Source organism: Vipera ursinii, assembly GCF_947247035.1.
Source record: "Vipera ursinii genome assembly, chromosome: 2".
In the NCBI taxonomy this organism is placed as follows: domain Eukaryota; kingdom Metazoa; phylum Chordata; class Lepidosauria; order Squamata; family Viperidae; genus Vipera; species Vipera ursinii.
Window position 1 is genome coordinate 55217708 of NC_139513.1, and position 12347 is coordinate 55230054.

At 42.2% G+C, this 12347-nt stretch overlaps 1 long non-coding RNA gene across 1 annotated transcript in view; it reads right to left on the reverse strand.

Annotated features, from left to right (window-relative positions):
* LOC310635416 overlaps positions 1-6328 on the reverse strand; it is a 790193-nt gene extending 783865 nt beyond the window's left edge. Inside the window, exon 1 of the long non-coding RNA XR_014491403.1 lies at positions 5654-6328. This is a non-coding gene — a long non-coding RNA (uncharacterized lncRNA). The remainder of the gene's footprint in view (positions 1-5653) is intronic.
* Between the last annotated feature and the right edge of the window lie 6019 nt (positions 6329-12347).

Below are 12347 nucleotides of genomic sequence, written 5' to 3' on the forward strand. Positions count from 1 at the left end.
ATGATTCCAATATATTAATGATATCGACATTCAAAAGTTACATGATACATTTTTAGTTTTCCTCTAAAACATTTAGGTGCAGGGCTATCGGAATCCCATGAGTCAGTGTGGAAGAGTGTTGTGATGTCTGCATTTTTTTTCTTAATCAAACAATACAATTACAAACTTTGAATCCTCCAGCCATTGTTACAAATTTTGCACAGAACCTTGTGGAGAAGATCCCTTACCCCACTCATTGCTGAGGATCTGATATTAACCATGCTTGGAGGCACCAGTCAGACTATTCCATGCATCTTTCTACAGATGGCTGTCTTGAAAGGTCCATTGTGTGTTTCTCAAACAAGGAATATGGAATGGAATGGAGTAGAATGAATGGAATGGAGTGGAGTGGAGTGGAGGAGTGGGGTGGAGTGGAGTGGAGTGGAATGGAGTGGAGTGGAGTGGAGTTTTTTATGTGTTTGACTTTGATTTTACAAATACTGCATTATAAAGAGAGCTATATAAGAACAGAACAGAAAAGAACAGAACAGAACAGAACAGAACAGAACAGAACAGAACAGAATAGAATAGAATAGAATAGAATAGAATAGAATAGAATAGAATAGAATAGAATAGAATAGAATAGAATAGAATAGAATAGAATAGCTTTATTGGCCAAGTGACCAAGGAATTTGTCTCCAGTGCATGTTCTCTATATAGAAGCTTCTGGTTATGGTCCCCTCCCAAAGAGATGTTTCCATAACAAAGCAAAGGCAGAGCAAAAGAATTTTTTTTCTCTACTCGAGTACTTGACTTGCAGTTAATTAGGACTACCAGGCATATAGTCCCATCCAGTATGTTGGGTATACTGGTTGAAAATGATAATGGCAAAATCGAACACAATTGGAGGACATCAGATTGAGAAAGGATAATACTGGTGGCCTGGGAGGATAACACCTAAATCCATGGAGAATCAATTCATGGCTCGGTTTGCAGAATACATTTACCTTGGTCTAATCTTCATTTAGTGACTGCCTCATTTAGCAACCATTCATAGTTATGACAGTGATAGAAAAGTAATTTCGTGTCCAATCCTCACACTTAACAACTTTTGCAGGCCTATGCAGCAAAGGAAAGATGAAATAAGACCATAAGCACAATTTACGGTTTCACTTAACGCCTGCTTTACTTAGCCACTAAGTTGCCAATTCCAATTGTGGTTGCTAAATGAGGACTACCTGTAATGAATTATTTATAACTATTGACCAATCTTTTTGATGTCCTATATAATGCTTCATCAATCTCTTGTAGGGTCTCTCTTGGTTAGATAGGCTGGGAGCCTATTGGTCACTGTATTTTGATAAAGAAACTTTGTTCCAGATCTTCATTCTTTTGGTTTATATTATAGTAATCACTGCCTTTTCCATGACACTGCAAATCCTTCAGAGGAGGTGCTTTGGAATGAGGAAGTTCAAATTATTAAAGCAGGCTCACCTGCTTTGGAAGCTGATCCTAGCACTGCTTCTGCTTTTGTATCTGTGTCTGTACACTGCCACTTTATTTCATTTTTCCCCCAGTGGACTGAAGTGGTCATTCCCGAACATGCTTACAGAGTTATGACAGTTTCCAAAATAGCCATATAATCCAGAAGAAAGATGCTGTTGCTTTAACCATTGGAAAGAAGTGCTTTGTGCATGCTGTGGCAAATTAACAAACCACATGGCCTGGAATTGCATAATATGCTCAACACAAAAGTACTTACCCAAATCAAACCAGACAGATTGTGTAAAGGCTGTTGCTAGGTCTCTAACTCAACTGCTAAGCATCCCATGTAAACACAGCTTATGAGTCTAACATATGAGCAGGCCATCCCACTCCTGTGGCCCTTTCTGATGTGCACAGAAATCTTCGACTGACAGAAAAAATGGCTTGGAGAAGTAAAAGATTCCAACTTTGCAGAGATTATGAATGTCTGTAAAACAGAGATTGTTCTTGAAATGATCCCATGGTTTTAATATTTTATATAAAACAATTGTGACCAAATACTAGCCTAAGCAAATCATAAACACTATTGTTTAATGCTTCTGCCAGGATGTTCGCCAACCCCACCCCCCAAAATGATAAGGATAATCTACAATTTCATATCTGTTGCAATATATGTCACAATAGGATGTGATTTTTTTTTAAAAAAGGGCTTGTATCATGATGCTGCTTAGCAACATACAAGGAACGGTTGCTGGAATTGGGTATGTCTAGTTTAATGAAGAGAAGGGCGAGGGGGGACATGATAGCAGTATTCCAATATCTCAGAGGCTTCCATAAAGAAGAGGGAGTCAAGCTATTCTCCAAAGCCCCTGAAGGCAGGACAAGAAGCAATGAATGGAAACTAACCCAGGAGAGAAGCAGCCTAGAACTAAGGAGAGATTTCCTGACAGTTAGAACCACCTGCCTCCAGAAGTTGTGAATGCTCCAATACTGGAAGATTTTAAGAAGAGACTGGACAGCCATTTTTCTGAAATGGTATAGGGTTTCCTGCCTGAGCAGGGGGTTGGACTAGATGGCCTCCAAGGTCCCTTCCAATATTATTATTATTATTATTATTATTATTATTATTATTATTATTATTATTATTATTATTATTATTCCTTCCTCAAATCCTCAAAGCAGCAGACTCTTGATGAAAGGCATTCAAAGTTAGGCAGGAAAGTATTTTGATTCCAGGGATACACCATTAACCTGACCCAGTGCAGGAAATGCCATCTCAGTTCACTAGTTGTTAGGCAATTGCACGTAAGTGCCCTGAATTGGTAAAAGACAACCCTTCATCTCTCCATAAGCTTCATTTCTCCTCAGAATGAGCTGGAGTTGCTTAGCTTTCCAAAATCACTTGGTGGGACATTCACCACAAGACTGGAATGCTTTCCCCAAATATTCAATTGCCCATTTAGCCTCAATTAATTAATTAATGAGAAGAGGTAGAAGAACCAGCCTCAGAATTGGCAACAAAGGTACTGCAGTGGTGACTAGCTTTGCCTTTTAGAATAACCATCAATAATAAACGCAGAAATACAGTGCGGACTAGCACTTAGCAGTGCAGCCATGAAGGCTTTGGAAAAGATATTCAAATGCTGTAATGTGTCCATACCTATAAAGGTTAGAATCACGCAAGCCATCCTACACCCTGTGACAGTTTATGGAAGTGAAAGTTGGACTTTAAAGAAGCAGAATAGAAAAAAAGTATTGATGTTTTTGAACTTTGGTGTTGGAGAAGATTCGTGAGCATATTGTGGACAGCCAAGAAAAACACATTGATGGTTCATTGAACAAATCAACCCAGAATTCCCACTCAGGGCACAAATGATCAGGCTCAAATTATCCTATCTTGGATACTTTATCCAAAGGCCCAGCTTGCTGGAAAAGGCTCTCTAACGCTGGGAAAGGTGGAAGGAAAGAGAAGAGGATAGCCAGCAGCAAGAGGAAAGGACTGAGTTAGAGAGGCAATGACTGCACCGTTGGGAAACATGTAAAAACAGGTTAGGGATAGATTGTTATGCAGAAAATTAATCTATGTGGTTACTCAGAGTCAAAAATGACTTCATGGCACACAATCAATCAATCTTTAACCTTTCCTGCCTCCTGAATTTTATGCACCAGCTAAAATTTCCTAAGACGGATGCAGAAATCCTCCAATTGTCCTATTGCCAAGATAGGGCCTGAGGAATCTTTTTGTCTAGGGGGAATGAAAAATGCGGGAAATCTCCCTGCAAAATGTATATATTGCAAGTCGGTTTTTCTCTCACTCTTCTTGCATGCAAACTCCTTCTCCTCTCCTTTCTGAGTCTCACATTAGGTACTGGCACCCCCTTGTGGACAAAAAAAAAATACCACGTCCCATTCCAATCAAATGTATTTGTGCCTTTATTGGAGATTTATTTTGTTTTAGAGTCCCCACGTAGTAAGTCTGTGAGAGTGTGAGAAAAATTTCAGTCTCTGAGTTTCAACAATAACTTTTGTACCAAAGTAGGAATTTAAGGAAACGTTCATAAAATCGTAACACCACAAAAATATAAGAGTCGGAAGGATTTTAGAGATCCTCCAATCCAAAGAAAAAAGTGCATAAAAAGAAAAGAGAAAACAGATATATAACTGTATTTATACGTCAGTTTGGGGGTTTTTTATTTTATTTTTATGCACTTTTTTCTTTGGTGTAGTCTTTTTTTAGCTTTGTTTTGTTTTTATATTTTCCCCCTTTTTTGAAGTTTGCGTTTTATTGTTTTGAATAAAATAAACAATTTATTTTTTTTAAAAAGGGATCATCTAACTCAATTCCCTACCAAATGCAGGGGCTCACTTCTGCACATGGGTATCCAGCCTCTGTTCAGGGAAAGAGAGTCCATCTCCTCCTGAGACAATCCAGTGTAACGGTTGTGTTGTGGGTTCTGAAGAGTAGGAAGGATGCCAGGCAGATGAGTACAGCCAAACAGCTCTTTATTTGGTGACCATAACTGTACTGAGGGTTAGGGGGTACTTGCACTCTTTATATACCTTTCTGAGTACACAGCCAACCAATCAGCTTGAACCTAAATCTCCCGCCATAATTGACTCCCGCCAAAACGGTTACAGTTCAATGCATACTGGTAGTGACTGTTATGCAAGTGCTTAGGTGTTTCTTTAAGCCTTAATACACAACAGTAACGTTGAGCAACTCTCAGCATTAAGCAACTCTCAGCACTAAGATTTTTTTTTCTGGGGTCTGACTAAAATCTACTCCTTAAACCCGTAATTTCTTGTCCTTATTGGTTTGAAGAAACTCTGATCAATTCTGCCCCACCTTTGGCTTGACAGTCTTTCAGACGCTTGAAGACATCTATCATCTCTCTAGTTCTTCGGTTCTCTGGGCTAAACATACGAAATGCATTCAACTGTTCTTGGTAGGTTTGTCCTTCCAGGAACTTCATCCTCCTAAGTTCTCTCCTCTAAAGATGTTCCAGTTTGTCGACAACCTTTTAAAAATGCAGTGCCTAGCATTAGTCACCATGTTTTAGGTGAAATCTGAGCAAGACAGAATAGAAAGAAATAATGAATTCTCTTGATCTTGACACTCTTGAACCTCTGTTGAAACAACTTAAAATATCACCCTCCTAATCCTGCAATAATGCCTTTGATTTCTTCTACCCTAGTATAGGACTTTGCTGTTGTCCTTGCTGAAATTAATTCACCTTGCTGGTTTCTGGTCCATTTTTCCAGCTTGTGAAGATCATCCTGAATCTTGATTGCTGACCACTAAAGCATTTGCTAGCCCTCCTATTTTTGTACTGTATGTAAATTCAATGACAATATTTTCAAACCCCTTATTTTCTAGTATCTTACCCAAGTTATTTATAAGTATGCTGACGTGCTCAAGGGCCCCTAGAACTCATCTCTCAACTCTTCCATTCAGCTTGACATAGAATCCTTGAAGTATAATCATGCATTACAATTGTTCAACCAGTTGGTTAATCAACTGTGCATCCATCCAATATTACTACAGGCTAATTCACATTTTGCTCCTTCCTCTATTAGAATTCCAGTAGACTGTTTTGTCACAATATAGGGGTACTATTTCCGCACCATTAAACTGTGGCCACTAGTGAAAAAGGATAAAAAGTTGACTTAGCATAACTTTTTCATAAACTCTTGCTGGTTCCTGCCAAGCAACGCCTCTTTCCTAAACGTTCACAAACACAAAGTGTTCAGCCTACTAGTTGGTATGAAGCTGATCAGATTTTAGTTGCCCTGGCCCTCTTTGGTCCTTTTTTTTTTTTTTTGGTAAGATAGGAGCAATATTTGCCCTTCTCTAATCCTCTGGCACTGCATTCATTTTTTCCATTTTTTCCATTATTCTTTTTTTCATTTTTAGACTCTCTTGTTAAAGTACTTTTAAACATATAATTTAAACAGTTTGGAACTAAACTTTAATTTTAAACTCTAAATTCTTTGGTTGTTATATATATTCTTTAGAAAATTCAACAAAACTCTATTTTTAAAATGATTTCTTAAAGATCCCAGAAAGCAGTTTTGAGATTTCATCTGTTTCAAAACTTTCTGGGTGTATTTAATCTGTTCTGGAGACCTAAACTTGTTCATGGTCATTTGTTGCTCCTCAACTATCTCTTTTGAGCTGTTCCTCCTACTTGTGTCAATTGTTATTTCAGCTCTCTTTTAGGACAAAGACAACAAAACAAAATAGGAAAAGAGTAGCTCTGCTACCTGTTATTATCCAATTATTTTTTTTTTCAAATGTTCCTTTTTCTTTTCCTTTTTTTTCCTTCCTACTGAGATAGATCAGGTGGTCCTTGTTTAATAACCACTCAATCAGCAACCATTAGATAGCACTAAACAAATATTTACAATCAGTCCTCAAAATTCTGGCGGCTGCAGCATCCCCGTAGTTCACAACCCGGGCACTCAGTGACAGGGTTATAACTGCATTGTGACAGCATCCCACATTTATGTGGTTACCATTTTCAACCTGCACTGCCAGTTTCCAAAAGGTAAAGTCAAATGGCAATCAATGATGTCCTCACCTCTTGTGATTCACTTAATGATGGCAACCAGCAAGTGACAGACCTGTCCTGCTTTATGACTACATCGCTTAGTGACACAATTCCAGTCCCAATTACCATTATTAAGCTCTTTTTGTTGCATTTACCTCTCTTGTAAGTCTGGTTCTTTTAGTGCTTTAGTCTTTCTGACTTCCTTCCAGAAAATATTATCTACTTGCCAGTATGTTTTTTTGTCTCTACTCATCTTTCGTATGCTCTATATGTCTCTTTTAAATTTTAGAACAGTCAAAGCTCCACACAAAGTGTTTGGTTCTAATTGACGAGGACTCAGAGTGGTTTAACAATGAACGAGTTTATTGAATACACAAAGTCAACTGTCAACTGTCAAATGTTGCAACCCTTTTATAGAGAAAGCCTTTGAACTGTAACCAATCAATGGAGTCTCTTTTCCCGCTCCTAGGTTGTGGCGTCCAATGAATGCACCTTAATTTCCCGCTCTGAACTTTGCTAAGCTGCAATGTGTTTGCAATCTCTTGCTTGCCCTGTTAATAACTATTTACATACACAACACCCCTTACCCCCCCCGTTAATGTTATTTCTTTACGAAATCCTTTAGGTATTTTGGTGGCCTATGTATTCTAGAAGGGTATCTGTTACTTTGGCTGCTAGGGACCCCTCTTCCTGGTTGACTGCTTGGCTGCTTGTCACTGCTGGGCCTGGGCTCTGGGTTACTGGCTTCAGATGTGCTGTCTTGTGTATTAGTTTGTGTTTGTAATTCAGTGGTCACTGGCCTACTTCGCAGGGGTATTTCCCATTCAATTTGACTGAATTGTTGTTGTTGGTTGCGAGGGAATGAGTCCTTTTGCCCCTCCTCTACGCCACTCTCTGGCCTGTTGTTATCTGTACTGTTTCCCCTTACTATGCTTAGGTCCCCCTCAACTGGCACACAACCACTGGATCTTTTCCTCAGCTGGTCTATGTGTCTTTTACAGATCCTGTTCCCTTCCCCCTCAATAGTGTACGACAGGGGACCTAAGATTTCAGTCACCACCCCTGGAATCCATTTGTCCCCTTGGGCATAGTTTCTGGCCCAGATCAAATCCCCCACTTTAAATGTTCTGTTAGGAATGTCAAATTCAATGTTTGTTTGCAGTCTGTCAGGGTGCAATCTGTCCAATTTTGTGGATAGTCTCCTGCCCCACCTCATTTCAGCTGGACTTTTCCCTGTAGCAGAACATGGGGTCGTGTGCTGAGCCAACAAGAACTCTGCCAGTCTCTGATGCCAATCACCTCGAATAATTCTTTTTAAAGCGTCCTTCGTGGTCCTCACATTTCTTTCAGCCAATCCGTTGGTGGAGGGGTGGAAGGGTGCTGAAGTCTTGTGCTTAATCGAGTTGGCCTTGAGGAAATCCTGAAATTCAATAGATGTGAATTGTGGCCCGTTATCAGACACAATTAAATCCGGCAACCCGTGAGTGGCAAAGAGGCCCCTTAATGCCTGTATTGTTCTGCCTGAAGTTACTGAGCTGACCGGTACTACCTCTAGCCATCTAGAGTAGCTGTCAACCACTACTAGGAACGTTAACCCTTGGAAGGGTCCAGCAAAGTCAATATGAATCCTGGACCAAGGATTCCTAGCTTGTTCCCATTTATGTGTGCGGATATGTTGTTGTTCAGGCCTGGAACATTGGCACAGATGGCAATTGGCAACACATTCCTCAATGTCGTTGTCCAGTCCTGGCCACCACAAGTGACTCCTAGCCAACGCCTTCATCCTTACTATTCCAGGATGTCCCTCATGCAATTCAAGTAGAATAGCTGATTTGTGGATTCCTGGAATAACTACACGAGTTCCCCAGAGTAAGCAACCCAAATGAACTGACAGTTCATCTTTCCTCCTGAAATATGGACTGTATATTTCATCCGGTTTGGCGTTAGGCCAACCGCTCATGACCCAGGTCATTACTCTCCTTAAGGTGAGGTCCTTATTGGTTGCCTCAGCAATGTCTTTTGCAGTTAAGGGCAAATCAGGAATGTCCTGTAGGGACATTATTTGTCCCACTGGGGCAGGGTCCTCCTCTGTTGTGCTTAGGGGCAATCTGCTAAGAGCGTCTGCATGACCCATGTCCTTGCCTGGTCTGTATTGGAGGGAAAATGAGTATGCTGAGAGGAAAATGGACCATCTCAGCATCCTGGGTGACATAATTTGGGGAGTCTGTTTATCTGTGGTAAACAGTCCCAGCAAGGGTTTGTGGTCCGTCAGTATAGTAAAGTTCCTACCATACAGGTAGTCGTGGAACTTTTTAACTCCTGCCACTATGGCTAATGCCTCCCTGTCTATTTGCGCATAGTTCCGCTCTGCCTTGGTTAGTGTGCGGGAGTAGTATGCAATGGGTCTTTGTATTCCCTGGTTGTCTAAGTGGCTGATCACAGCCCCTACTGTGCGAAGCATCGCACGCCAGGTAGATTGGTTTGTTTTCTATAAAGTGGGTTACAGTTGAATTACTGGAAAGGATGTCTTTTAAAATTTGGAAACTTACTTTGTGCTTGTTCTGCCACTGCCAAGGGGTCTTCTTATCTAAGAGTCTGTGTAAGGGTTTGCAATGGCAGCCTTGTGTGGCACAAACGTGTGGTAAAAATTTACCAAGCCAAGGAAGGCCTGTAGTTCCGCCTTGTTCCTTGGTTCTGGGGCCCCTTTGATTGCTTTAATTTTTTCAGGGGTAGGGTGGATTCCACTTTTGTCAATCCTGAACCCCAAAAAATCAGTGGATTTAACCCCTATGCTACATTTTTCCTTCTTTAGTTTCAACCCAGCCTTCCTAAACCTACCCAGTACCTGTTCCAGCCGCTCTACTAATATTCCTTCATCCTTTCCAGCTATTAGGACATCATCAAAGTAAGGGCATACTCCAGGTATGCCCTTTAAGGTCCTCTCCATCACTTCTTGGAAGATGCCTGGAGCTGCTGCAATTCCAAATTGCAGTCTGTGGACTCGGAACGCCCCCTTGTGGGTAACGATCGTCTGTGCCTCTGCAGCCTCTTTAGAAACAGTCAACTGTAAGTACGCATGCGCCAAGTCTAACTTGGCGAAGATGGCGGCGTCCTGGATCGTGGCGAGGACCTGCTTCACCGTCGGGACCGGGTAAGCATGCTTTTTCATTCCAATGTTGAGGGTGGCTTTGTAGTCAGCGCAGATTCTCACATCCCCATTGGGTTTGAGGGGTGTGACAATCGGCGTTTCCCACAAACCGCCCTCAACAGGTTCTAATACTCCTTGGCCTACAAGCCGGTCGAGCTCGGCCTCGATTTTTTCCTTTAAGGCAAAAGGCACCCTTCGGGCCTTAAGCCTGATTGGTTTTACTGAGGGGTCTAGGTTGAAGTTAATGGGGGGCCCTTTGTACATGCCCAGAGATCCATCGAATACGTCTGCAAATTCATTGCAGACGGATTCGAGGGTCTTATTTTTAATCACTGAATTTATTCCCCCGATCCAAATTCCTAGGGCAGGGAACCAATTAAGTCCGATTAAGCTAGTCCTATTCCCCTCTGTTACTATTAGTTCTAAGACCCCCTTAAACCCCTTAAATTTTACACTAAGGCTGGTCTTTCCTTTTACTTTTATTGGACTTTTTTGAAAGTCCATTAATTGAATATTTGTTGGACTAAGTGGAATTCTTTTTCCACTTCTTTGTTCAATTCTCTCAAGGGTTTCAGTGGAAATTATCGACACTGAAGCCCCTGAGTCAATTTCCATTCTGCAAGGGACCCCTTGCAGAAGGACTGTGATTTTTAATTTTCCATCCAGAAAATTGTGACCACTTCCCAGCCTTCTCCTATTGACTCGCGCCACCTCCCCTAGATTTGGAATTTTAACCCGGTTTTTAGGGGTCTCCTTGCCACTAGCAATAGGGGTTACCTTACCCTCAGGCCACACATCGACTTCGTTCAGACGGTTGTCGCGAGCGCGGTTTCTGCAGATGGCCTGGATGTGGCCGGTCTTGCCACATGCCCTGCACTTGGCGGTACGGAATCGGCAGGATGCGCGGGGATGGTTGCCGCCGCAGCTGCCGCATCGGTTCTGGCTGTCGTTGTCACGCGGTCTGGTTGCGGTGTCCCGCCACGGTCGTTGTGCTCCGGTCGGTTGTCTTTGCGGAGTTGCGGGTTGTTGACGGCGGCCAGGTTCGGGCCCCTCGCTTCTGGGTTGTCTAGGTGCCATCTTTCCAAATCGCCTGGAGACTTCGGCGATCTCTTCCTCCCACTGCTGGTCCACCTCCCCGCAGTCCACATAGCCCGCTTGGTTGATCTCGGGCGCTGCTGCCATGCTATTGCGGGGGGGGGGTCGCGATACCCGGTTGACTCGTAAGTTAGAAGTTCGTCGAGCACTTCCTGCAAATCGCCGGTGGGTTTGGCGATTATTCTGTTTTGTAGTTGTTCATCACGCAAGCCCAGTACTACTCTGTCCCGAATTCTTATTTCTAAATTATCGTATTTACATCGTACTGCGGCTTCCCTGACGGCAGCGACAAACTTTTGTATGGACTCTCCCGGTCTCTGATTCCTCTTTTCGAAGATGCGCCGCCAAAAGAGTTCGGACCTTCGGGGTGTAAAGTGGACCTTTAATTTAGCGAGGAGGTCGGCATAAGGCACGCTAGAGACTGGTTGCGGTTGACACAATCCGACAGCGACTCTGTAGACCGGTGTGCCACAGATCGTCAATAATGCCGCCGCTTTTTTACGGTCGTCTGTGATTCCGTTCACTAACAGGAACCCTTCGACTTGACCGATGTATTCTTCCCAATCTTCAGGGAAGTTTGGGTCGAATTCCTTCAATGACCCGATTTGCGCCATTCGGAGAATTTTTTTCTTATTCTGCCGCGGCCGCTCGGTTGACTGTGACTCGCTCTGAATTTGCCGCCTTTCGCGACAATTCCGCCGGTTCTCTGGTCTTCTGTCAATCCCGCCTTCGTCGCCAGTTGTTTGGTTCTAATTGACGAGGACTCAGAGTGGTTTAACAATGAACGAGTTTATTGAATACACAAAGTCAACTGTCAACTGTCAAATGTTGCAACCCTTTTATAGAGAAAGCCTTTGAACTGTAACCAATCAATGGAGTCTCTTTTCCCGCTCCTAGGTTGTGGCGTCCAATGAATGCACCTTAATTTCCCGCTCTGAACCTTGCTAAGCTGCAATGTGTTTGCAATCTCTTGCTTGCCCTGTTAATAACTATTTACATACACAACACAAAGGCTCCAGGTTTCTAAGCTGCTACCCATAAGGGCAAAAGCTTTGTTCTTGAAATTTTCTCAAAAATGGCTGTTGGGGGGAGAGGGAGCATTAAATTTTGCCATGGCTCTTTTGAATTTGGGAGTCATTATTTGTCTTAGGGATGTATCTGGCTTGAAAAAGGTGAGTGACTGTCCAGGAACATATTCTTAGAAAGGGTAGCCAGTCAGATTAACCTTTCAAATCCTTGGTGCCCTGTTTAAGAACAGCCAGTTCTAACTCATGTCCCATCAGCAGGATTGTATTAAGGGAGAAACTGCTGAGCTTCAGGTTTTTGTGCAATATCCTGCCCCATGATGAAATAGTCATAACCTAAAATCAGAAGTGTACAAAATGTAATTTTAACTGATAAGAGAAGATGCACGTCCAAATGTGCATTTCAGTTTTGATCACATCAGCATTGTGTAGTAAAAAACATGTTTGGAATATGTTGTGGGACTTGAAATATGTTCCTTCAGAATTGGGACTGCACCTTCTTTAAAGAGATTCACAAGTTGGTATTATAAAATCTCTGTAACAGAGCACACCCACTTCTTTTCC